Genomic DNA, 22,152 nt, shown 5'->3' with positions numbered 1-22,152 from the left:
TGGGCAAGATAATGGAGCAGCGAATATGGATTTAATTAATAAAGAATGAAAGGAGGGTAATATAATTAGTACCAATTAACAAAGGTTGAGAGACAACAGATCCAATCAAACAAACGGGATATCCTTATTGCATGCGATCAAAAGTTTAGTTGCAACTAATAGTATTGATGTAATATACCTAGACTTCTGTAAGGCATATGATTTGGTTCAGCACAACATTTTGACTAGAAAACTAGAAAGATACAAAATAAACACGGCATACATTAAATAGATTAAAAACTATGATTGTAAATGGGGAACCACGGTCGAGTGGATTTCTTTCTAGGGGGTTCCCACAAGGATTGGATCTTGGCCCTGTGCTATTTAACATTCTTATCAATGACCTGGAAGAAAATATAAAATCATCACCGATAACGTTTGCAGTTGCCACAAAGATTGGGGTTGGTGGTAACTATTGAAGTGTCAGTAGGTTCAGGTTTCCGCACAGGAAGTCTGGGAAGTTTTCCCAGTCCTGGCTAGAGGGTTATTTCCTGTTTCACAAAGAGGGGAAGTTCCATTCCCAACTTCTGTGCCTTGAAATTAGGCCCTGACACTACACCCCACATTCAGCATAGTGGTATGATTATCAAATGATTAGGACATAATTATGATGCATTTTGTGCAAGACGCATCATATGTTCAGTGTCTTTGGAAAACTTAGGATTTGCTGAATATGATTGTCCTATTTGTGTGCATGTATCATATTTGTATCTGAAGTTATGGATATTGACTCTGTATCTGTATTTCAAATGTGCTTACTCTGGGTAACATCCACAACGAGCCTTTCAGGTACAACAAAGAAGCCAGACAGTGTTCATGGCTCATCAACAAAGACAATGGACCGTGGAAGAGCTTAGCCTTCCTGTGAATGTTTCAGCCAGCCTATGAGTCACGGCTACTATGACTCAGCAGGCCATGCGACCAGACCATATGCCACTAAACTCCATTTTGGTTCCTCTATTTTTCCACAAACTGGACTGGGAACTGAGTTTGGAACAAAGGGGTCCCGCCATATGGAAAAGCTACATAAGGTGGGGTGTGACATCATCTCTTGGCCTCATTCTGCACACAAGAAAACTCCTGGAAACACCTCAGGAACAAAGACTGAACTGGGGGAAAGTGTTGGTCCCAGGGTAAAGGGATTTCTTGCTTGTGTATGGAAACTTGGTGGACTGCTTCTATCATCAGTCGGGGTGAAAAATTGCTAATTCAAATTCTATCCAGATAGTATGTTAGGCTTAGTTTGAGTTTTTGGTTATTTAAGTAATCTGCTTTGATCTGTTTGCTATCACTTATCGCTGGGAAATTGGCTGTTGTCGTCTATCTGTCCTTGAGTGGCTCAGGTAAAGCACTCAGATAGCTTAGTTGGCTGTATGGTGCCACCTGCTGTCGTGTTGGGTGATAACAGGCCCTGGAGAGGCTGGCTGAATCTCCAGCAAAGCAGTGTGAGAGGGCCAGCCCAGCTTGAGGGTTAGAGGGCACAGCGGTTCCCAGAAGCCCCCCAGACTGCACCCCGGGGTGACAACCCATCACACCCTAGAGTACACAAGTCTCAGCAGGTTTGTCACATCCTGTCCCCTCCCATTCCACACCCTAGATAGTTCCTGCCTCCCACCCTCCTGTACATTTACTGCTCCTCTCCCTCCAAGCAGAACCCACCACCAGCTGTCTGATAATCCCTTACCTGAGCCAGCTCCATTGCAGCCATTTCCTTCCCCCTGGGAGGAGGGGATGATCTGGAGCGAAAGTGGATGTTATTCTGTAACCTGCCAGGGCAAGAAGGGCAATGTGAGAGAATTCAGACAAGGTTTCTGTCCTTTCCACATGTCGATTCCCCCCAGCATTGTTCCCTGCTAATGGACATTCTAGGTTCTGCCACACTGTGACCTTATCCCAGTACAGGCCTAGCCCCCTGCCACCAGGCTGTGACCCTTTGAGACAGAGTGACACCCTCCCAGCAGTAGAGTCTCTCTGTTATACTTATCAAGTTTGTGGACAATACCAAGCTGGGAGGGGTTGCAAGTGCTTTGGAGGATAGAACTGAAATTCAAAAAGATCTGGACAAACTGGAGAAATGGTGTGAAGTAAACAGGATGAAATTCAATAAGGACAAATCCAAAGTACTCCACTTAGGAAGGAACAATCAGTTGCACACATACAAGACAGGAAATGACTGCCCAGGAAGGAGCACTGCAGAAACGGATCTGGGAGTCACAGTGGATCACAAGCTAAATATGAGTCAACAATGCTACACTGTTGCAAAAAAAGCAAGGATAATTCTGAGATGTATTAGCAGGAGTATTGTAAGCAAGACACAAGAAGTAATTCTTCCGCTCTACTCCGCACTGATTAGGCCTCAACTGGAGTATTGTGTCCAGTTCTAGGTGCCACATTTCAGGAAAGATGTGGACAAATTGGAGAAAATCCAGAGAAGAGCAACAAAAATGATTAAAGGTCTAGAGAACATGACCTATGAGGGAAGACTGAAAAAACTGCGTTTGTTTAGTCTGAAGAAGATATGATCAGCTTTCAAGCACATAAAAGTTTGTTTCAAGGAGGAAGGAGAAACATTGTTCTTCTTAACCTCTGAGGACAGGACAAAAAGGAATGGGCTCAAATTGCAGCAAGGAAGGTTTAGGTAGGACATTAGGAAAAAATCCCTAACTGTCAGAGTGGTTATGCACTAGAATAAATTGCCTAGAGAGGTTGCGGAATCTCTGTCATTGGGGGTTCAGAAAGAAAAAGATTGAGAACCCTTTATGGGCTGGGCCTAGTTTTAGCCTTTGGGAAGCGTGACCCCGGGGGCGCTGAGACTGGGCCTTCTTGCCTCAGCACATCTTGTTCCTTTCTGTGGCTCCCCAGCGAGTCCCAATGAGTAGATACTCCTCATACAGACTGTAAACATGAGAATGTGTTTAGTGTTTAGACTTCATTGAATGCTTGTGAGTTGCTGCCTGGGTTAACATCTGACTAGTTGCATTGTGAGCCTCTGTGGCTCTGTAAATCACCACACAGGAGAGAGACTTTACCTACGTAAAGTGCTGATTGGCAACAGAATGCATTACACCCTGCCTGGCAGGAAAGGTCCATCCACACCAGAGAGACTATTATGGGACATTAATGGAGACACAAAACTGTTGTTGTGCTCTTGTTTTCCCATTAGCTGAGTTTCCAGGACAGAGCACATGGTAGGAAAGGGATGAAAAACCCCAAACAGAAGGAACTGATGATTTGTATGCTGCTTGGACTCTGGGGGGCAAAGTTTCTAGGCATAAGCAAGAGATCCCCAGCTGCGTAGCCGGGGTTAGTCCTAAACAATATGTAGAGCTTGCTTATTATAGAAGCTTCTATTACCTTTGAAATCTAAGACTGCAACTCGTCTGCATCTATAGGATTACCTGCTTTAACTTTGTAAACAACTCTTGTTTTCTTTTAAATAAGTCTTAATACAGGTTATGACAGGACTGGCTACAAGTGTTGTCTTTGTTGGAAGATCTAAGATTCAGTTGACCTAAGGAAGTGACTGGTCCTTTGGGACTGGCAGTAACTTAAACATTGCTGTGATTCGTGGGGTAAGGCAGGGGTTCTCAACCATGAGTCTGGGGCCCCCTAGGGGGCCGTGAGCAGCTTTCAGGGGGTTGCCAAGCAAGGCCGGCATTAGACTCGCTGAGGCCCAGGGCAGAAAGCTGAAGCCCAGCGCATGGGGCTGAAGTCCAGGGCCCTGAGCCCCACCACCAGGGCTGAAGCCAAAGCCTGAGCAATGTAGCTTTGTGGGGGCCCCTGTGGCGTGGGGCCGCAGGCAGTTGCCCTGCTTGCTGCCCCCTAACGCCAGCCCTGGCTTTTATATGCAGAAAACCAGGGATTGTGGCCCACATGGGCAGTGGAGGTTTTATAGCCGGGGGGGGGCTCAGAAAGAAAAAGGTTGAGAACCCCTGGAGTAAGGGACCATCTGTCACGAAGACGAGCTCACCTGCGTGGTGAGATATATGGGATCACCCAAGGGGACTGTCTGTGATTCCATGTTAATGCTGTTACAGAGCCTGAAGCGTTTACACTAGATTCTTGGTTGGTGAAATCTCCATACAGACCTCACACCCAATTTGGGGTTTGTTCCCTGCTTCTTACCAGTCTGCCTGAGGCTGGTGCTCATGCTCTCGAGTCACTGGGGACAGCGTTACAGAGAGAGGGGCTGTGACTTCCCCACGGTCACTAAACAGGTCCGTGACAGAGCCAGGAACAGACCCTGTTAGCTCCAGAGCCCCGTCACCCGCAGCTTGGGAAGGTCCCCCGAGCACACTGTATTAGGCTGCAGGAAGAGGTGTGCAGGGACTGCAGCTGGGCTGCCCTGCCAAGACAGCCTGTGCATCCATGGACAAACCACCTCGCTGGGGGGGTGTCCCCTGGGTCAGGAGAAGTCAGTGTCCAGCCCTGTGGGGCTGTGCTCCTGGCTCATACCTCCAGCACTCACTGCTGCCCCTCCCTTACCAGCAGCACTGTTCAGCCAGCCCCAGGCCTCTGTGAGGTCACTTCCCCCCGCCCCCATCACCTCAAACCTTCAATCTGGGACATGGTGCACCAGTACCAGTCAGAGTGCACTAGTGTAAATTCTGTCTGTACTAAGGGTTTGCACCAGTGCCTAAAACACCAGGGTGGCAGAGACCTTCAGAAACAGCAGTACGGTGGCACTAGAACTGGGCTCTAGTTCTAGCTCCATCACAGACAGCCTGGGTGACCTTGGACACGTCAATGTTTCTCCTCCCAACTTCAGTCTTTTTACCCAGCTGCCCACTCGCTGGGGTCTCCTCTCTCCAGAGCTGCTCACCACTACAATCTGTGTGGGTGTCCCCAGAGCTAAGGCAGGTCAGCTCTGGAATAGTCTTACAAGGGGGGCTGGGGAGTCTCTGTCCCTGGAAGTTTTTAAGAACAAGTAGGAGAAAGCTCTGTCACAGATAATCTACAGATACTTGGTCCTGCCTTGGCAGAGAGAGCTGGACTTGATGACATTTTGAGGTCCTATCTAGCCCTACATTTCTGGGATGCGATGCAATATATATATATAAAAACACAACATACAGCTGGAGAAAGCTTCCCCCCCGCCGGGCTCCCCTCCATCCCAGAGATACACCAGTCTGGGAATGTCTAGGGATACAGAGGGTGTATCTCTAACCTGGTCTTAAAGACCTCCAATGAAGGAAATTCCACAGCCTCCCTTGGAAGCCAATGCAAGGCAAACACTGACCAAAACAACGCTGCACACACACACGCTGGGCTTGGGGTTAACGGGAGAGGCAAGAATTCAAACAATCTGGGTTCAGATCCCAGTTTTGCCCCAAATTCTCCATGCAAACTTGTTAGACACCGGCAGCTGGCCCGTGCCCGCTGACTTGGGCTCACACGGCTCAGGCTGTGGGGCTGTTTAATTGTGGTGTCCATGTTCCGGCTGGGGCTGCAGTCCAAGGTCTGGCACCCTCCCACCTCGCAGGGTCCTACAGCCTGGCCCCAGCCCGAGCCCAGACATCTACACTGCAATTAAACAGCCCCTTCGCCTGAGCCCCGTGAGCCCGAGTCACCTGGCATGGGCCAGCTGGGGGTTTTTAATGGCAGGGTAGAGATACCCTTGGTGTCTGTGCAGCACCTGTCACAATGGGGACCCTGATCTCAGTGTCTGTGCAGAGCCCTGCACAATAGGGGCCTGACCTCAGTCGGGAACTCTGCAACTCCCAGCATTACAGGATCCCTGATTTTGTTTGGGGTCCCTGCAGCATCTGGCAAAATGTGGGGGCAGGATCTGTCAGGGTCTGTGCAGTGCCCAGTACAGTGGTGGGATGTGATCTGGGTCGGGATCAGTGCAGGGCCAGGCCCAACGGGGACACAGATCTCAGTCGAGGTCTCTGAAGTGCCCAGCACAATGGAGGCAGAAATCTGTACCACAGTCGTGCGCTGCCCGGCACAAGGGGGGCTGTGATCTTGGTCCAGGTCTCAGTTTTACCTGGCACAATGGGCGACCTGATGTCTGTGGGGTCTCTGCAGTGTCCAGCACAACAGGGGCGCAGATCTCAGTTGGGGGCTCCACAGCACCTGTCACAACAGTGGTGTCTGACCTCTGTTGGCGGTCTCTGCAGCACCTGGCAGAACAGGGCCCAGATCTCACTTGGGGTCTCTGCAGCTCCACCAACAACAAGGTCCCTGAGTTTGTTTGCTGTCTCTGCAGCACCTGGCACAATGGGAGCCTGATTTCACTTGGTGTTGATGCAGGGCCTGGCACAACAGGGGCTCGGAGCTCAGTCAGGGTCACTGTAGCCCCCGGCACAACAAGGTCCCTGCTCTCTGTAGGGGTCTGTGCAGTTCCTGGCACCACCAGGACCCCAAACTCGGTCAGGGTTTGTGCAGTGCCCAGCACACTGGGGGATGTCAGACCCAACAGGGACACAGATCTCAGTCGAGGTCTCTGAAGTGCCCAGCACAATGGAGGCAGTGGTTTGGGTCACAGTCGTTCGCTGCCTGGCACAAGGGGGGGCCGTGATCTCGGTCCAGGTCTCAGTTTTACCTGGCACAACAGTGGGGTCTGATCTCACCTGGGGTCTCTGCAGCGCCTGGCAGAACAGGGCCCAGATGTCAGTTGGGGTCTCTGCAGCACCTGGCAGAACAGCGCCACGCTCAGTACGATAAGAGCCCTGAACTCAGTCACACACCTGGAGAGAAAAGTGTGAAGATTTTTCAGCATTCGATATCAGTATTTCAGAACTGAGGAGAAAATGGGGCACAAACTAAATATTTGCCAATATAAAAGAGAAGCACCAACATCTGGGAGATTTTGTGTCACCATTTAAAGGCTCAAGAGAAAAGATGGGAAATTGGAGGGGATTATACAAGGACATTGAATCAACAACAGAACGGGACGGATTCTTCTTGCCCCACACTCACGTCGCCAGCAGGGATCCCTGGGTGATGTCTTTTCACAGGGGACAGGAGTGGGGCTGGAGTCACAAAGTCACTATCAGTGGGGAGGGGCTGGCAGTGGAGTCTGGGAATGTGACTAGCAAGTGGTGGGGGGGCTGCTGGGTTGGGCAGGGTGGGGGAGGGGAAGTAGCTGGGAGGGGAAACCTGGGGCTGGGCCGTCTCCATGGGGGACACTTGCTCCTCCCTCCCCTTCCTGGCCCTTCCCAGGCCCCGTTGCCAGCAGAGAGTGGCCCCCCCAGCCCAGCCCAGAGGTGTCCCTGTCTCAGGGCCCCCCCCAGCCTCTGCCCATTCACCCTCTGCCCAGCTCAGGAGTCACTGGGGGGAACCATTTCCCACCCGCACAAGGACAAATCCCGGCAGGTGGAAATGGGGGAAACCCCCCAAACCTGAGACCTGAACTGGCCACTGGCGAAGGGGAGAGAAAATGGGGCACAATCGGGGGGGGGGGGGGAACAGGGAACTTCTCAGGGGCTGGGGGAGGGGGGGTCACCCTGGGCGCTGCTCGTGGCTCTCTAGGGAGAAAAGGGGCAGGACGGGGGAGGAGGGGGGTCCCCACGGGAGGGGGCAGCGGTAAATCCGAGGGGATCTCAGCCCCCCCCCTTTCTCTCCCCGCTCCTCGGGGGTCACCTGCCCCCCCCCCGGCCATGTCCGGGCTGCACAGACATTTCCCGCCCCCCCCCCAGCCCCGCGCAGGGACCCCAGGGTTAATGAAGGTCTCTCCCGCCGCGATCTGCGCATGCCCAGAGCTCCAACGGCACCAACCCTTCTCCGGCCCGGGAGAGGCTCCAACGGCCCCGCGCGAGCCAGGCAGAGCCGCAGCGCCCAACGCTCCTTTGCAGCCCGGCTCCGGCTCCTCTGCCGACGTCACTTCCGCTTCCGGGAGAGTCTGGAACTACATCTCCCAGCCTGCCCCGGGGCCGCTTCCGCTCTCTCCGCAGCCCAGGGAAGGGAGGGTTCCAGCCGCTGTTACTGCGCATGTTCCGTGCGAGCCCCGCTGCGGGCAGGAGAACAAAGCTGCTGCTGCCGCCTCCGCGTGAGCCGGGCCCGGGCTGAGCCGCTGCTGCTCCCCGGGGGGGGGGGGGTCTGTGCGTGGGGGGGGGTGGCCTTCGAGGAGGTGGCTGTGCATTTCACCAGGGGAGAGGGGGCTCTGCTGGACCCCACTCAGAGAGCCCTCTACTGGGAGGTCATGCAGGAGAACTGTGAGACGGTGACCTCGCTGGGTAAGGATTCCCGTCCCCTCGGTTTTTAGAAGGAGAAATGCAGAGTTAAGGTTCATGCCACTCCCCCAATGCCACCTCTGCTCTGCCCTGTTTCAGCATCACCCCAACATGCCAGAGACACCCACACTAGCCCTCTCCCCTCCCCTGTTACAGAGCGCTCTGGGAACAGAGCAGTACAGCAGAATGTCTAACATGTTCTTCTCTTTGCTCAGATAATATTCGGGTTCAACTCCATCATAGCAAACAGAAGCTTCCTCCCCCCGGCCTGCTCTCCAGTACTGAACCTCCTGCACACAGGCCATCTGAGACTGCACAGTGTAACTACCCCCTCGCCCTCAACCTGAGTTTCCCTTGTGAGTCGCTGCCTTCACTTACCCCTCACTAAGCCCCACAGGTCACTCGAACATACGCCCCCAGAGTGCTGACAACCCCCATGGCAAGAACATGCCCTTGGGCACCTTTGCTGACCAAGCCTGCAACACTCAGCACGGAAATGAGGCAGAATTGCCCCCCAAGTTTCACATGCACCTCTCTGCATAGCACAGGCACAGCTCTGCCCAGCTGCTGCAACCCTTCCCTCCATCAGCCAGTCACAGCTACAGCTGGCCCAGTGCACACAGCTGGAGGCATGCGGATAAATGCTGGGATTCCCACCTGTGAGCACAGCACAGACAATGTCTTAGTCTCAGTCTTTCCTTGGATCGATTATAGGTTCATAGATTTTAAGGCCAGATGTGACTATTAGGTCATCTACTCTGACGTCCTTTATACCACAGACCATAGAATTCATCCCGTTACTGCTGCAGTGAGCTGAATACCTGAGTCCCTGTGGCAGTTGGTTAACCTTTGCACGGCCCACACAGAACCATTCTCACTGGTTCTGGCCAGCTACAGGGTTAAGGGTTGGGGGAAAGTTTACATTAACTTTTCATTTCCTGGTTTGCAGAGGTTTAAGTTTACTCACCGTCCATATGGTGCAAGGCAGGAGACAGCACTGGGCAACCTTAACGCTGCATTAACGTAGCTTATGGAGCATTTAGTTTCCTGTTTTAAAAAATGGATGCTTTTGCCGCTATAGCTGTGTCTGTAATTGAGCTTTGGCCAGCAGAGCCATGTTGGATGGTGTGCGTGTGTGCGCATGCGTGTGTGCACTTTTTCACAGCCTTAAACAATAGAGCTGGACTGGCGAAGCTTTTAAGACCTACCTAAGACCTACCTAACTAGTTCCTCGACACACACCTGACACGCCACCTTTGGGTGAACGAATATGCGTGTACCTGGTCTGTGGGATCCCAGTAAAACATTAGGCACCCTGTGCCCTCTGACAGGTGGCATCAAGAGGTCCATGATGAGTCACATCCTCCTCCTCCAGTCGCTGCATTAGAGTGTCTTTAGAATGAGCCGACTGACCCCCGTTCCAGCCTTCTGTTTGGATTCCACGGGGCTCTGTCCTTGGTCTTCTTCTTTTCTTCCTTTGCACCTTATTTCTGGGGAATCTCATCTGCACACACACACTCAACTACCATCTCTGTGCTCCTAACTCACAGTTCTGCCTCTCTGCTCCTGGCCTGTCTCCTTCTGTCGCAACTGAAATCTCAGCCCCTCTCTCTCATCTCCTCACTGATGTCCAGCCATCAGCTACAGATCAACAGCTGAAGCAAAGCTCTTAATATTTCCCCCAAGCCCTCCCCCCACCTTCTTTCTCTACCGCCGCAGACAGCACCATTGTGCTGCCTGTCACTCAGGCCCATAACTGTGCAATACCTTTGTCACGGAGCTCTCTCTGGGGCTTCCTATCCAGGCTGTGCCTACACCTGGCATTTTCTTTTTGCGTAACATCCTGAACAATTGGCCTTTCCTATCCATCCGCGCAGCTAGAGCTCTTAGTCATCCTCTCCTGTCTCAGTTACTCCAACATCCTTTTCTCTGACCTCACCTTGTGCGTCTCCATTCAGAAGGAAAAAGCGCCCTCCTGGTCCTCGAACATGACTTATGAGGGAAGGTTGAAAGAACTGGGCATGTTTAATTTTGAGAAAAGAGTGAGTGGGGAACTGAGAACAGTCTTCAAATATGTCAAGGGTTGTTATAAGGGAGCAGTGATTAATTGTTCATCACGTCCACTGAAGGTAGGAGGAGAAGTAATTGGCTTGATCTGCTGCAAGGGAAGTTGAGGGTGGGTAATACAAAAACCTTTCCAGCGATAAGGATAGGGAAGTGCTGGAATGGATTACAAGAGAGGTTGTGGAATTCTTGTCCCAGGAGGGTTTTAAGAACAGGTCAGACAAACTTCTGGCATATTTACACCTGATCCTGCCGCAGGGCGATGGGAATGGAGTAGATGACTTCTTGAGGTCCCTTCCAGCCTATATTAGAAGATTTTAGGATTCATTGCCTTAGCCCTTTGCTTTGATCATGTCTCATGGTGGAGAATTCGGACCTCTTTTGTGGATCGGCTGCAGGTACAAATTTTGTTCCTAAAACCCTGAAAATCTGCAGATATCCATGGGCCATTTTTGCGGATCGCAGATCGGATGCGGATATAAATTTTGTATCCATGCAGGGCTATACCTGTCTTACTTCTGTCTATACCTACAACTTAAATCTATTTTGTACACTGTGACTACATCTGAAATAACATATGAGATCACCATAACAATGATCAATGAATGATAAAACAAACTAATTGGCTCCATGAACCACGGAGACTCTTCCTTTTCCATCCCCACCTGCAAGAGCCACCGTCTCTCTTCTCTGCATGTTCTTTGGATCTTCGAATTTGTCCCTCCTGAAGTCACGTGGCCTGATTCTTATTTTTCACATTCTCCTTTGGCAGAAGAATTGGGCTGTGGTTCTTGAACTACACCATCTAATTTGCCAGCTTTCTCCACACACAGTGTTTTTTATGCTCCCTCCCTTTATACCTGACTCGCTAGGTTCCCTAATGCCGCAGGATGTGCTTTCCTGACATCTAATGCTGCTGAGATCCTGCCTTCAGTGATATCCCTGCCCTTCCTAGTCCTTACTCCACTGAAACCCCCAGCCCATGCTTCCTGTTCCCAGCTTCCCCTGGACTCTCTCTTTGGCTCTGGACCTGTCTGTCAGCAAGAAGCAGTGCCAGGGAGACTTGCCCTCTGTCTGGAGTCTTCACTTTCTGGGAAATGCAGTTCCAGTCTCTGTTTTTTAGGAGCCTCTTTGATAATGAGTGTCTGGCTGTGTGTGTTCCCAGCAAAGATGGGGATAGTTAAATCCCTCCTAAGCAGAGTGTTCTGCACCTTTGAGCACCTGGGGAGCTGGCCCTGCGATTTTATTGTTTAAAATGGACTGGGGTTAAACTAATAGAATGTTTTTTATGATGATAAATGGCCTATGAATTCCCCTGATCTCCTTTGTTTTCTTTCCATTGAGCAGGGTTTCCAGTTTCCCAACCCTCTGTGATCTTCCAGCTGGAAGGAGGGGAAGAGCCGAGGGTCCTGGATCTCCCTGGTTCAGTGGAAAGCGAGATCCTGGGAAGTCCCTGCACAGGTGAGGAAACATTAAACCAACCCAGAAACTGTAAGTGCCTGAGAGAACCCGCTGGGATTCCCCACACAGACTCTGTGAGCTCAGGACAGTCCCCAGCAGATCTCACTCCTGGCTTCCTACAGATGATAATTGAAAACCTTGGCTGGAGCTCCCTCCCTTCCTACTGAGTGTTTGGATGGGATGTGGGCAGGGCCGGCCTTAGGGAAATGGCACCCGGGGCAAACTTGCATTTTGGTGCCCCTGGCTCCCATGGGCTCCTTAGGCAACCCACGTTCCCTTCCCCACAACCTCTGCACTGTGTCCCTTTGCCCCAAATGCCTGCTCCCCCTTCTGCCCCTAATCCCTACACCCCTTCATTCCTAAACTCTGCCCCCCTCGTGCACCCCAACACCTGCCCCCTCCTGAGCCCCTAACCCCTGCACTGTGCCCCCTTCACCCCAGCCCTTGCACTCCACTCCTGTGCCGCAATCATTAATGATCTGCAGGATGGCGTGGACTGCACTCTCAGCAAGTTTGCAGATGACACTAAGCTGGGAAGAGTGGTAGATACGCTGGAGGGTAGGGATAGGATACAGAGGGACCTAGACAAATTAGAGGATTGGGCCAAAAGAAACCTGATGAGGTTCAACAAGGACAAGTGCAGAGTCCAGCACTTAGGACGGAAGAATCCCATTCACTGTTACAGACTAGGGACCGAGTGGCTAGGAAGCAGTTCTGCAGAAAAGGACCTAGGGGTTACAGTGGACGAGAAGCTGGCTCTTGTTGCCAGTCAGCAGTGTGCCCTTGTTGCCAAGAAGGCTAACGGCATTTTGGGCTGTATAACTAGGGGCATTGCCAGCAGATCGAGAGACGTGATCGTTCCCCTCTATTCGACATTGGTGAGGCCTCATCTGGAGTACTGTGTCCAGTTTTGGGCCCCACACTACAAGAAAAATGTGGAAAAATTGGAGAGAATCTAGCGGAGGGCATCGAAAAATGATTAGGGGGCTGGAGCACATGACTTATGAGGAGAGGCTGAGGGAACTGGGATTGTTTAGTCTGCAGAAGAGAAGAATGAGGGGGGATTTGATCGCTGCTTTCAACTGCCTGAAGGAGGGTTCCAAAGAGGATGGATCTAGACTGTTCTCAGTGGTAGCAGATGTCAGAACAAGGAGAGGACTAGGTTGGATACTAGGAAAAACTATTTCACTAGGAGGATGGTGAAGCACTGGAATGGGTTCCCTAGGGAGGTGGAGTCTCCTTCCTTAGAGGTTTTTAAGGTCAGGCTTGACGAAGCCCTGGCTGGGATGATTTAGTTGGGGATTGGTCCTGCTTTGAGCAGGAGGGTGGACTAGATACATCCTGAGGTCCCTTCCAACCCTGATATTTTATGGTTCTATGCAGCCCTTCCCTGCTACCCCCTGCACCACTCTCCTGTGCCCTCAACCCCTGCACTGCGCCCCCTTTGCCTCTAACCCCGGCATCCCCCCCTGCACCCAAGTGGGGAACCTGACCTGGATGCACAAAGCAGCTGGCATTGCTGCTCGCTCGCCCCCCCACTGGACTGCTGCTGCCCCGCCCCACACAGCCCTGGGGGGCTGGGAGAGGGGAGCAAGGAGCGACGTCAGGGCTTCCTGCACCCAGGTCACTTTCCCTGCAGGCTGTGTAAGGGGAGGGCAGGAGAGCAGCTGCTCCTGATGTCTCAGCACCGCCCAGGTGGGGAAGTGACCTGGATGCAGGGAGCCCTGGGGGGTGGGTGGGTGTGTGTGTGTGTGTGTGTGTGTGTGAAGGTAGTATGTGCCTGAGTGAGTGAGCGCGCTGTCTCTTTAACCAAGTTCTCAGGGTCAGGAGCCTGAACTAGGCTTGTTCAGACACAAGCAGCTGCCGGCAGCTCCGGCCCCAGAGAGGCAGCAGCTCACGCAGATTCCCCCGTCCCATCACCCCAGCTCAGTGGAAATCGGGTACCTGGGTTGGGGGGAGGGGGACACCCCCCCCATCAATCAGCACCTCCCCTCTGCAGAGCAGTCCGGAGGATGCTCCCAGTCGGGGGTGGACGGGGCGACTCCTGGGGTGAACGGGGGGTGGGGGGACAGGAACAGCAGCAGCTGCACACGTGGAGCAGGGCGGAGAGGGGCCCCTCTGCTCCGGAGCAGTCACCCGGCTCTGACGGCTGATCGTCCAGCTGCCCCCTGCAGCTCAGGTCTCTCCCACTCCCCCACGCTGCTGCTTATCTGCCTCCCTGTGCCACTTTCATCAGCCCAGCGAGCCTCTCGGCAGAAGGTCAGGTGGGAATCCAAACCCTGCGCCCGGCACCCCCTTGGGTGGGGCACCCGTACGGCCCCCCCTAAAGTCCGGTCCTGGGTGGGGAGCAGAATTGATCCCCTCCACTGTCCCCTGTGGGGAAGAGTTTGGGGGAGTTGAGTCCCTGATTTTTATTTTCTGTCTCTCCAGCACTTACTTGGGTTTGTTCTCTGCCTTTCCATCCCCAATTCTGAGATTTCTCCTCTCTTCTAGCAGGTGATGGGGTGGTGAGGGAGAGCGAGGAGCAGAATCCTCACCAGGAAGATGCTGAGCTCGCCGAAGCGCATGGGGAATTACTGCGAAGAGCCAAAGGGAGTGTGTCCAGCCCCCGTGAGCAGGGAAAAGCTGGTGAAAATTACCCCAGACCAGAGAGAGAGCAGGGAAACCACTCAGAGGAGAGAGTGGATGAACCCATTAATTGTCAGGGACCTCACAGGGACCTCAAGGAAACTACGTCCCAGGAGAAAATCCTCACGGAAAAGCGAGAGACTACGTGTAGTGAGGGTGGGAAAAACTTCCATTACCACTCAGCCCTTATTCGACATGAGATAATCCACACGAAAGAGAGACCCTACGAATGCTGTGAGTGTGGGAAAAGCTTCAATCATACCTCAGCCCTTAGTAGGCATCAGCGAATACACAGAGGAGAAAGACCCTATGAATGCTGTGAGTGTGGGAAAAGCTTCACTCATAGTTCAGGCCTTTCTAAACATCAGAGAATCCGTAAAGGAGATAAACTTCATAAAAGCCTTCTCTAGAGCTGTCAGGAGATTTTTTCTTTAATTCTTTTGACAGTTCCCAGGTAGTGAGTGTTAAGGCTGTTTGCATCTTTTGCACACTGTAGTTCCTCAGCTCCCACACATGAGTTGCCCACTTTTGAAGCTCACCTGTCTTTGGGGTGGATCCTGTGGTCCTTTGTATCAACTCCATTGTCCTTCGAGTCATTGGAGTGGGTGTCCTTTCTACCAGGAATGTCATCACCCCAGGTGGGGGAGATGGGGGGTGTCTTCAACCAGCTACGTTGAGATAAAATCTACCTGGGTCTCATCACTGTGGTTGTCATGGAGTTAGCTAGCTTGAGTTCACTTTCCTGATGTAAAAAGACAGCTATTCTTGCAGTAAAGACATGGGCCATGGATAGTCGGTGGAGTTATCTTGCACATTTCCTCCTGTCTGAGCTAACCATCATCACATTTCCTTTTCTAAACAAACCTGGAGATTCACATTTATACTCCTCCTCCCAGTGCAAAGTTACTGTTAGACACATCAAGTTCCTCTTTGAGGAGAGATTGTCTCCTTCCCAGTTGTTCTCACATTACCCTGGATTGTGCAGAACAGCAGTTATTTTGTTGACTTTTTTTCTCATTTAAAATATATTTAAATATGATGAAGAGCTGGAGCAATGTCAGGGAAATAAGGGTCATTTTAGGCTCTGTGACACTGGAAGGAGATGGGGCGACTCAGACATTCCATCCTTCCCCATCACCCCAGAACTGTTACCTTGTGCCTGAGCGTGAGGGGCCGGGACATCTTCCCTACACCTCCCTGCCGGGTGCCCCCTTTCCATGTCACACCAGCCCCTGGCTAGCAGGCTGAGAGTTCAGCACTGGAAGTCTGGTCAGTTTTCCCAGCCCCACCCAGGGAGTTGCTTTGTCTGTTTCCTGTTTCACAAATTAGGGAATTTTCTCCCCCAACACCCAAGTGTTTCTTCTGAGGATCTAGGCCCATGTTAACATAAGAACAGCCGTACTGGGTCAGACCAAAGGTCCATCTAGCCCAGTATCTGTCTACTGACAGTGGCCAATGCCAGGTGCCCCAGAGGGAGTGAACCTAACAGGCAATGATCAAGTGATCTCTCTCCTGCCATCCATCTCCATCCTCTGATGAACAGACAGGGGCGGCTCTAAGAATTTGGCCGCCTCAAGCAGGGCAGCACGCCGCAGGGATCCCGCGGCTCCTGGTGTCCTCTTGCAGCCGTGCCTGCGGAGGGGCCGTTGGTCCCACGGCTCCGGTGAAGCTTCCGCAGTCATGCCTGCTGCAGGTCCAACCGAGCCGCGGGACCAACGGACCCTCCGCAGTCATGCCTGCGGCAGGTCCGCTGTCCCGCGGCTCCGGTGGACCTCTCGCAGGCATGACTGCGGAAGGTCCGCTGGAGCCGCCTGCCGCCCTGCCGGCAAAATGCCACCCCACACGCGCGCGCGCTTGGTGCGCTGGGGTCTAGAGCCGGCCCTGCGAACGGAGGCTAGGGACACCGTTCTTACCCATCCTGGCTAATAGCCATTTATGGACTTAGCCACCATGAATTTATCCAGTCCCCTTTTAAACATTGTTATAGTCCTAGCCTTCACAACCTCCTCAGGGAAGGAGTTCCACAAGTTGACTGTGCACTGCGTGAAGAACTACTTCCTTTTATTTGTTTTAAACCTGCTGCCTATTAATTTCATTTGGTGACCCCTAGTTCTTGTATTATGGGAATAAGTAAATAACTTTTCCTTATCCACTTTCTCCACATCACTCATGATTTTATAGACCTCTATCATATCCCCCCTTAGTCTCCTCTTTTCCAAGCTGAAGAGTCCTAGCCTCTTTAATCTTTCCTCGTATGGGACCCTCTCCAAACCCTTAATCATTTTAGTTGCCCTTTTCTGAACCTTTTCTAGTGCTAGAATATCTTTTTTGAGGTGAGGAGACCACATCTGTACACAGTATTCGAGATGTGGGCGTACCATGGATTTATATAAGGACAATAATATATTCTCAGTCTTATTCTCTATCCCCTTTTTAATGATTCCTAACATCCTGTTTGCTTTTTTGACCGCCTCTGCACACTGCGTGGACATCTTCAGAGAACTATCCACAATGACTCCAAGATATTTTTCCTGACTCGTTGTAGCTAAATTTGCCCCCATCATATTGTATGTATAGTTGGGGTTATTTTTTCCCATGTGCATTACTTTACATTTATCCACATTAAATTTCATTTGCCATTTTGTTGCCCAATCACTTAGTTTTGTGAGCTCTTTTGGAAGTTCTTCACAATCTGCTTTGGTCTTAACTATCTTGAGCAGTTTAGTATCATCTGCAAACTTTGCAACCTCACTGTTTACCCCTTTCTCCAGATCATTTATGAATAAATTGAATAGGATTGGTCCTAGGACAAGTCCCAGCAGGTTTGTCACACACTGTCCCCACTCCCTATCCTCACCCAGACCTAACTCCCCAGAAGTGGCCACCTCTTCAGTATTTCCTGCCCCTCCCCCTCCAGAAGGAACCCACCAGCAACCCCCCAATTACCCCTACCTGAGCTGGCTCCACTGCAGCCATTTCTCCTGTCCCATGGGAGGCTGGGACGAGCTGGAGCGAGAGGTGGGCGTCATTCTGCAGCCTGGCAGGGCGAGAAGGGCAGTTGTGGAGGTTTCAGAACAGGCTTCAGTTCATTTCACATCACGATTCCCCCAGGCCCTTTCCCTGCAGACAGAGATTGTAGATTCTGCCAGGCTGGGAACATGCTCAGTCCCCACAGTGCAGCACAGACCTGGCCCCCGGCCCCTCCTTTCCCCCTTGTGCTCCCCCCAGCAGCAGTAACCAACCAAGACATTTTGAAGCCCTCCCAGCCACAGGGTGTGAACCAAACCCTGGACCAGGCCAGACCCAAAGGAGCCCCTTGGGGGGGGGTCCCCCTGCCCCTGCCCCCAGGGCAGCGCACTCCTGCCGCAGGGGGAACAGGGAGAGTCCGGGGCTGGTTCTTCCTCTCTCTGCCCCTCACCTCGGTCACAGGGAAGTGACCCTGGGCAGGGACGCTGCAGTGAGTGTGCGGGGGGGGGGTCAGAGATCTGGGAACCTGCCCCCCCCTCTAATTTCCCCTCCCCCCCTCTCCCGTCCCTTCCTCCCCTTCCCTAGCGCCCTGCCCCGGGCTGGGAGCCGGGGTCACCGCCCCGCTCCCGGGGGCTCTCTCCCCGCGGCTGCCCCGCTCCGCCCGTGCGGGGAAGGGGGCACCAGGCGGGGGGACCCGCTTCACCCCCCCCGTTACTGGGCACAGCAGAGCCGGGGGGGGGGGGCGGCTCAGACTCGCTGCGGGAAGGATCCGCCCGGCCTCAGCGCTGCAGCAGCTCTGGGCGCCCGGGGGCAGCGATGGGGGGGGGCACCGCGCAGAGCCGGGACCTGCCCCGCCCCCCGGGCTCGGTCACCGGCTCCAGGGCGGTTTCTAGCGGGAGAAGCCCCCCCGGCCGGGCACGTACGGGTTAATGCCGGGCTCCCCCCGGCACAGACCCCGCTGGAGAAGCAGCAGCTGCTCATCTCCCAGCTCCCAATGGAAGCAGCAGCGTCTGGTCTCTCCGGAGCTGCCGGGGGCTGATGGTCCCGGTTCTTTGTTCTCCCTCCCGGGGCCTCCCCCGCTCCCAGCTGCCCCAGCCCCTCCCCGTGCCCCGCAACCCCCCCCCGCTCCCAGCTGCCCCAGCCCCTCCCCATGCCCCGCAACCCCCCCCACTCCCAGCTGCCCCAGCCCCTCCCCGTGCCCCGCAACCCCCCCCGCTCCCAGCTGCCCCAGCTCCTCCCCATGCCCCGCAACCCCCCCCACTCCCAGCTGCCCCAGCCCCTCCCCGTGCCCCGCAACCCCCCCCGCTCCCAGCTGCCCCAGCACCGCCGGTGCCCCGCAACCCCCCCCGCTCCCAGCTGCCCCAGCCCCTCCCCGTGCCCCGCAACCCCCCCCCCGCTCCCAGCTGCCCCAGCCCCTTCCCTGCAACCCCCCCCCCCGCCAGCTGCTCCAGCTTCCTCGGGCTGGAGCTGCTGGCCCCACCCACCCCCCACAAACCCCTGGGGCTGTTTGGGGGGGGGCTCACTCAGTCCCCCAGGAGCGGGGGGGAGCAGCGGAGCGGAGCCTGCCCAGCAAACAGCTGATCGCAGCTGCGCCCAGGCCGCCCCCGGGGAAAAGCTCCGCGGAGGAGGCGCCACAAGCTGCCGGCAGCGGGTCATTCCGGGGGGGGCTGAGCACCCGCCTGCAGCCGCCGCAGCCTCCTCCCCCCCCGAGCCCCCACGGGAGGGGGGGAGCAGCCTCCCCAGCCGGGGCTCAGGGCATTGGGGTGCCGGGGCTCCCCCCATGCGCACGCCTGGGCCCGGGACACTCACACACACACTCTGCCCCGGGGCTCCCCTGGTGCCCAGAGACCGATCAACCCCCCGCCTGCAGCTCCGGCCTCTCCTCCCGCCCCGCCAGCCGCACCCAGAGGAGCCCCGGGCCCCAGGCTCTGTCCCCACCTGGAGCCCAGCGGGGCCGGGGGCAGCTCCTGCGGCAGCTGAGAACAGCGGCTCCGCTCCGACCCGGGCGGCTCCAGCGCTGCTGGCAGCACGTGGCCACCAGGGAGCAGCTGCTGGGCCCGGGCTCCTGCGTCACAATGTGCCAGAGCCCCGCCCCCAGGAGCTGCCCCGCCCCCGGACTGTGCCAGGGCCCCGCCCCCAGGAGCTGCCCCGCCCCCGGGCTGTGCCAGAGCCCCGCCCCCAGGAGCTGCCCCGCCCCCGGGCTGTGCCAGGGCCCCGCCCCCAGGAGCTGCCCCGCCCCCGGGCTATGCCAGAGCCCCGCCCCCAGGAGCTGCCCCCGCCCCAGATTTGTTCTCCTGCCTCCTTCTTCCCAGCACCCCCTGCTCCCAGCTGCTCCCTTCCTGTGTCTGCAAACACCCCCCGGGAGGGCTGCAGCGCTCACTGGGGCAGGCTCCAGTGGCTGAAGTTGCCTCCATCTCTGCTCACCTGGGGGGGAACAAAGAGAGGAGATGGGCCTAGGGTGTGAAAGCAGAATTAGGGGGCAGGGAAAGAAGGACTGTTTGGAAAGGTGGAAAGGAAAGGCTCCTGGGTGATCCAGATGGAGTCAGAAGCAGTTGGGCAGCAGAGGCTCAGGGAAATTGAGGGGAACCCCCGGGGTGTCCCAGTGATGGCCAGGGATTGTACAGCACCTAGCGCAATATGGGGTCCCGATTTCAGTCATGGTCTGTGCAGCACCTGGGAGCCCTGATGTCTGTTTCCTGATCACAGGCACTGGGGATGGAGAGAGGGAAACCTCAGCACCTGAAGGGTTAATGCAGCCCTGTGTGCAGCCCCTGCTAGGATGACCAGACAGCAAATGTGAAAAATCGGGACAGGGAGTGGGGGTAATAGGAGCCTATATAAGAAAAAGACCCAAAAATCGGGACATCCGGTCACGCTAGTCCCTGCTGCGCTCATGAGGGGTTGGCTTAGAGAGTTGTAGTAATAACAGCAGCAAAGAGTCCTGTGGCACCTTATAGACTAACAGACGTATTGGAACAGGAACTTTCATGGGTGAATCCCCACTTCGTCAGCTGCACCAATAGTCCCATATGGGCTAGTGGTCAGGATTCCTGGTTTTCACCCAGGGGGCCTGGGTTCAACTTCTGCTGTGGGAACGGTGCAGAGCTTTTGCCCAGAGTGGAGACAGGAAATGAAAGGAACAGGAAGGGATCCTGGCAGCAGGGGAGTTAGACAGTGTGGGGAGGGGATCCCAGAAGTGGGGGTGGGGGGCAGAGGTCTGAAGGGAGACCAGGGAAGGATCCCAGCAGTGTAGGAAGTTGAGAGCACAGGCCTGGCCTGGGGGGTGGGGAGAGTGAATGTGTCCCTCTAAACCCACCCACTGCAGACTAGGCAGGACTGGAAGAATTACATATTTGTTGGTAAATGTCAATTTCTGTGTAAACACAGAACCCAATGGCAAAATATTTCCATCGATAATCATCAAAACTGACCAATGGGCAAAGTAAGAAACATGCTGCTTGAGAACTTACCCTGTTGTAGGAGCAGCAGTGATCTGTGTGCTGCGTATCACCTGTGTGCCCAAAAGGTCTGTTACGCCCCCCCTTCCCCCCCCCCCGCTTGTCTCCTCTCCCTCTCTGAATGCCTGTGAAGTGGCTTTCCCCCTCCCCCACTCCTGCAATGCTGGTGGGATGAAGGGGCTGGTTGAACAGCTGGAAGAGCAGAAGAGCTCCCAGGCAGACAAGGTGTCTGGGACTCTCATTAGGCAGCGATCACACACCCAGAGCATGGTGCATGGACACTGGCTGAGGTGGAGTGTGACCCGCCAGATGCAGCCAAGTCATCTCCAGTCGCAGGCCATGAGGAGCAGGTCCTTAAAAGGGGAAGGGGCCCTGTGCTCAGGAGTCACTCACAAGCTTGTACCTCCAGTGAATGCCCTTCGCCCCGACCGCCTGGCCAGTGGTTCGCTGCGTTACATTCCATCGCGCCCCGGGAAGACTTACCTTCATTGCACCGTCCATCGCGGCACTGGGGGACACTTACCTTAAAGGATCCTGACATCTCCAGTGCCAGGCCTGTCCTGGGAGTGTGAGAATGACACCCTCCCCTCCCCCCCGCTTCTTTTGAGCTTAGCTGTCAGTATAATAAACATGCTGCTTTCTGCCAAACTCTGGTGGGTCATTAGTCCTCCCTAAGCTTACTACCTGGCCCAATTTCGGGTAACAGAAGCAACATTGTTTAATCTGTCATTGTACCGAAAGGGGAGATGGTTGTCTATAAAGAAGTGTGAAGACTAAATACCTCCGATGAGGATGGGATTTGAACCCATGCGTTCAGAGCACAACGGATTAGCAGTCCATCACCTTAACCACTCAGCCACCTCATCTGAGCTATCAAGAAGTGGACAGGAAGAGAAATCTAAGGCCGGCAGAGATAGGGACACGCGTTTTTAAATTCTAAGCGTAAGCAGGGGCTGAATGAGCTCCCCCCTCACATCTAGTGAGGAGCTGGGGGAAGACTTCAGGAACAGGCCGTGTTTGCACAGACACCCCTACTCTGCCCAGCTATGCAGCATGATGGGGCCGCTTCCCCAAAATGACCAGTTTGGGATGGTGGTGGGTAACAAATCACTAAAGCATTGAGTGGAATGAAATGTTATTCTCCTTCCTGTACAAGTGAAGGGCAGCAGAACGTACCTAGGCCGTCCTGACGGAGGGGTGGGTGGGGGAGGAATCGCTTTCATTGGACTGCAGAGAAGTGATTGAGGACGTCACCCTAACCCAGTGGGCCCCAAACATTTCACACTGCGCCCTCGTACCCATGGCTGTGGCCCCTCGGAAGCCGCGGTCGAGAACCGGGGCTGGGAGTGGGGCCGTTG

The 22,152-nt window shown here is 54.4% G+C and overlaps 2 long non-coding RNA genes and 1 other non-coding gene across 3 annotated transcripts; 1 reads left to right on the top strand and 2 right to left on the bottom strand.

Annotated features, from left to right (window-relative positions):
- Positions 1–1,788: 1,788 nt before the first annotated feature.
- LOC123358501 lies at positions 1,789–6,671 on the bottom strand. The gene is made up of 3 exons (XR_006575736.1): positions 6,615–6,671; positions 6,029–6,117; positions 1,789–1,805 (listed from the first exon to the last, which is right to left on the bottom strand). It is a non-coding gene; the product is annotated as an uncharacterized LOC123358501 (long non-coding RNA).
- Positions 6,672–8,180: 1,509 nt separating this feature from the next.
- On the top strand, positions 8,181–11,685 carry LOC123358510. The gene is made up of 3 exons (XR_006575743.1): positions 8,181–8,219; positions 8,432–8,572; positions 11,628–11,685. It is a non-coding gene; the product is annotated as an uncharacterized LOC123358510 (long non-coding RNA).
- A 9,893-nt stretch (positions 11,686–21,578) lies between these two features.
- TRNAS-GCU lies at positions 21,579–21,660 on the bottom strand. The gene has a single exon. It is a non-coding gene; the product is annotated as a tRNA-Ser (tRNA).
- Between the last annotated feature and the right edge of the window lie 492 nt (positions 21,661–22,152).

Source organism: Mauremys mutica, unplaced genomic scaffold (assembly GCF_020497125.1).
Source record: "Mauremys mutica isolate MM-2020 ecotype Southern unplaced genomic scaffold, ASM2049712v1 Super-Scaffold_100084, whole genome shotgun sequence".
Classification (NCBI taxonomy): domain Eukaryota; kingdom Metazoa; phylum Chordata; order Testudines; family Geoemydidae; genus Mauremys; species Mauremys mutica.
The sequence above is the reverse complement of the archived record's forward strand: the minus strand, read 5'-3'. Positions and strand labels throughout refer to the sequence as shown.